Raw genomic sequence first — 4050 nt, forward strand, 5'->3', positions numbered from 1 at the left:
ATTTTACAGCATGAAGTCAATGGGCTACATCCTTCTTGAGACTCATGATGATTCTCTTTGCAGATGGAAGTGAGACGAGGAGAAGGCTGTGCAGATACGTGGAAGCAATGACTTCTGTGTGCCAAGCATGCAGAGTGAGCCCAAAGGGGAATGCATTGCAAGAAGATGGTCCTGCTCGCTTGGGATGGTTTTATTTTTTTTTATTTTTTTACTTTTTATTTTATTTTATTTTTTTTTAGTTTTTTATTTTTTAAATTTTAAAATCTTTAATTCTTACATGCATTCCCAAACATGAACCCCCCTCCCACCTCCCTCCCCATAATATCTTTCTGGGTCATCCCCATGCACCAGCCCCAAGCATGCTGCATCCTGCGTCAGACATAGACTGGCGATTCAATTCACATAATAGTATACATGTTAGAATGTCATTCTCCCAAATCATCCCACCCTCTCCCTCTCCCTCTGAGTCTAAAAGTCCGTTATACACATCTGTGTCTCTTTCCCTGTCTTGCATACAGGGTCGTCGTTGCCATCTTCTACAGTTAAGTTTTAAAAGAAGACCATGGTAATGAGGTGACAAAAATATTGTTCCTTTATTTTCCAAAATTCCTTGGAAAATGAGTCTACATGGTTACACTTGAAGCATGTTGTACTTTGCAATCACTTAATAAAGCCCTGACTACATCGACATCACTCTGAAAAGCTGGTGATGATAAAAGCCAAGGATATGGTTCCATTATATAGGTTAAAGCAAGTTTCATTTACCTGTCTGTGTATATTGCTTGCTTTTAGTTAACTTAAGGTGTTTTTTTCCTTTGTTAGCCTTCAGATAGAGATACCATCTGCCACCATATAGACTCCAAAGAGTCTGGATAGGGAAATATTCTCATTCTTCCCTTTTTCCTAACCCTTTAATCCAACAAATCTCAGAACTTTCTGATTATAACTACAAAGTATTTTTCGTTTTTGTCCGCCACATGAAGAGTAGAAAGGAAGAAATAAACCTCTTATTATTTATTGATGATATGCTTGTCTACATAGACAATCCAAAAGAATATAAAGAAAAATTATGAAAACCAATAAGCGTTTGGCTAGGCTGTTGAATACAAAATCAACACACTAATGCCAATTGCCTTTTTGTATACCACTGAAAGTAAAAAGTATAATTTTGGGAAAAAAAAAAAAACAACCCAGCAGCAAAAGTATGAAGGAGCAAGGCAGGAATCTTGCAAAATGAGTACGCTCTTTAGGAAAACATTTTAGAGCTTTGTGGACTGACAGTAAAGAAGGGCAAAGTAAGTGGAAAGATGTGTTATATTCACAGATGGAAAGAGTCAATATCAAGTGTTCCTATAATGGTCATTTTAAATCAAGGTCCCAAAGGTTCTGCCCCATCCCTCCCTGACAGAAACTTGACAAAGTGATTCAAAAGTGAATGAAGAAGAGCAAAGCGTGGAGAATGGTTAAGAGACTCCTGAAAATGTGTCTTGACTAGTTACATAAGACCCATCATATGGCAGCAATGACTGTTGGTATTGGCACAAAGCTAGACAGACAAATGGACTGCTGCTGCTAAGTCGCTTCAGTCGTGTCTGACTCTGTGCGACCCCGTAGACGGCAGCCCACCAGGCTCCGCCATCCCTGGAATTCTCCAGGCAAGAATACTGGAATGGGTTGCCATTTCCTTCTCCAGACAAATGGACAGACTAATGCAAATATGGAAGAAATTTGGAAGCTCTATTTATGACTGGAGAGGCATCAAAGATTTGTGAAAAAAAGAGTGGACAACTCAGCAAATGCTATTGATCCAAACAGTCGGCTATCCATATAGAAAAACATGAAGTTGGATTGCTTCCTCTCACATTAAAAATCCATTCTATGTGAATTTAAAGACAAAATCAAAAGGCAAAACTATGAAAAAATTTAAAAGACAATTAGGAGAATATATAAGCTTGAAGTAGGTACAGATTTTTAAAATAAGATGCAAAAAACAAACTGCAAAAGAAAATAAAGATAAGTTGAACTATGTTAAAAATAAAAATGTTTGCTCATTATAAGACAACTTATGAGAGTTAAAAAGAAAGTAACAACCTGAGGTAGGACATTTGCAATACATACCACTGACAAAGGATCAATATACAAATTAATAAAACAAGTAGGTACAAAAATAAGACAGACCACCCAATAGGGAAACAGAGAGAGGCATGAAAATGTACCTCATAGAAAAGGCAACACGGATGGTCCATAAATACATGAAAAGGCGCACAATCTCATATAGCAATCAAGGTAAGGAAAATTGCTGCTGCTGCTAAGTTGCTTCAGTTGTGTCCGACTCTGTGCGACCCCATGGACTGCAGCCCACCAGGCTCCTCTGTCCCTGGGATTCTCCAGGCAAGAACACTGGAGTGGGTTGCCATTCCCTTCTCTGCAGGAAAATTAAAGGCACCAATTAGATACGATTTCACACTCACCCCCAAGTTAAATAGTCTAACAATCCTACATACTGGAGAAGATGTAGAGACATGGAAATTTCCACTTGGGAAACAAATTTGGCAGTGACTAGTGAAGCCAACATGTGCAGGACTTACAACCAGGAAGCCCAACTCCTGAGAAATATATCCTAGATAGTGCTCACAAAGAATCTGGACCAAACTGGGCAAATTCAGGGTAGCTGTGCCTGTGGAGGGGAAGGCAGGGGAGGGAGAACTCTGGGTGATTTTCAGGTTTAGGGCTGGAGCAGATGGCAGTGCCACTTACTGAGATTTGGAAGCCTAGAAGAGTAGGGTGGGTATCCAGGGTTCTTTTTAGATTGCAGATGCCTTTTCTGCATCCAGGATGTAGTATCTTGTAAGTAGATGGAAAAAGGAGTCTGGGAATCAGAGGAGAGCTGGGGGCTGGATTCCTATGCCCATCCTTCTATCCTCCCATCTGTTTTTCTCTCCATCAGAATCAAGATCATGAATGCTATTTAGGCCCATGGGCTGGATGGGATATCTAGGCAGCCAAGAGAAATGGAGCAGATATTGGGACTGAACCTTGCTGTGCTCCACCATTTAATGATTCTTCAGACTTGAAATATCCAGCCAAGGTCATGGAAAAGGAGTGGCCAGAATGGCAGGAAAAAGATCAAAGTGTGTGATATCCTGGAAGCTCCTGAAAGAAGTGCTTCCAGAGGACAGGACAGTGCCAAGTACAAGGGTCAAGTGAAAAAGACCGTTGGACGTGGAAACAAGGAAGGTGTGTGTGACCTTGAGGGATCTCAGTGGAGTTGTGGAGACGGGAACATGATTCAAGCAGATTCAAGAGGAAATGCGGGGGGTGGGGGGTGCAGGCAGGGAGGCCTCTGCGAGGGTCTTCAGGGGCCCCAAAGGGGCTGCCGGGGTTGGGCATCCCAGCAGATGCGTCTCAGCAGCTGATTTCTTTTGCTCTGTGTTGCAGCCTCGCAAAACTGAGCAAATCAAGGACTTCCTGCTCACAGCCCGCCGCAAGGACACCAAGTCCGTCAAGATCAAGAAAAATAAGGATAATGTGAAGTTTAAAGTTCGATGCAGCAGATGCCTTTACACCTTGGTCATCACAGACAAAGAGGCCGAGAAGCTCAAGCAGTCCCTGCCCCCCGGTTTGGCCGTGAAGGAGCTGAAATGAATCACGTACGCTGCTTTGAACTGTATTAAAATTTTTAAAATTCTCCATAAAAAAAAAAAGAAAAAAAGAGAAAATAGGAATGAGAGTGTGGGTGGCTGAACCAAGTCAGTCCTTTACAAAGGCGTGCTCTGAAGAGCAGCAGAGAAATGGAAGTCCTTTCTGGGAGATGTGGGGACAAAGGAAGGTGTTGGGGTTTTTGTTTTTTGTTCAAGATATGAGTTTCTGGAACTTGTGTGTATGCTAATAGGAATGATTTAACAACATAGGGAAATTCTGATTAAAAATTTGGGGACCAATGTTCTCAAGGCAAAAGGATTACATAAGGAACATAGAATTCAGATTATTGTCAACATGCATGTTACTAAAAATGTATTTTGAAAAAAATCATTCTCCCTAACTCTATAA

At 41.1% G+C, this 4050-nt stretch overlaps 1 pseudogene; it reads left to right on the forward strand.

The window, feature by feature from the left end:
• The first annotated feature begins 3309 nt into the window (after positions 1-3309).
• LOC138417276 (large ribosomal subunit protein eL38 pseudogene) lies at positions 3310-3690 on the forward strand (annotated as a pseudogene).
• Positions 3691-4050: the final 360 nt, after the last annotated feature.

This window comes from Ovis canadensis, chromosome 13, assembly GCF_042477335.2.
Source record: "Ovis canadensis isolate MfBH-ARS-UI-01 breed Bighorn chromosome 13, ARS-UI_OviCan_v2, whole genome shotgun sequence".
Classification (NCBI taxonomy): domain Eukaryota; kingdom Metazoa; phylum Chordata; class Mammalia; order Artiodactyla; family Bovidae; genus Ovis; species Ovis canadensis.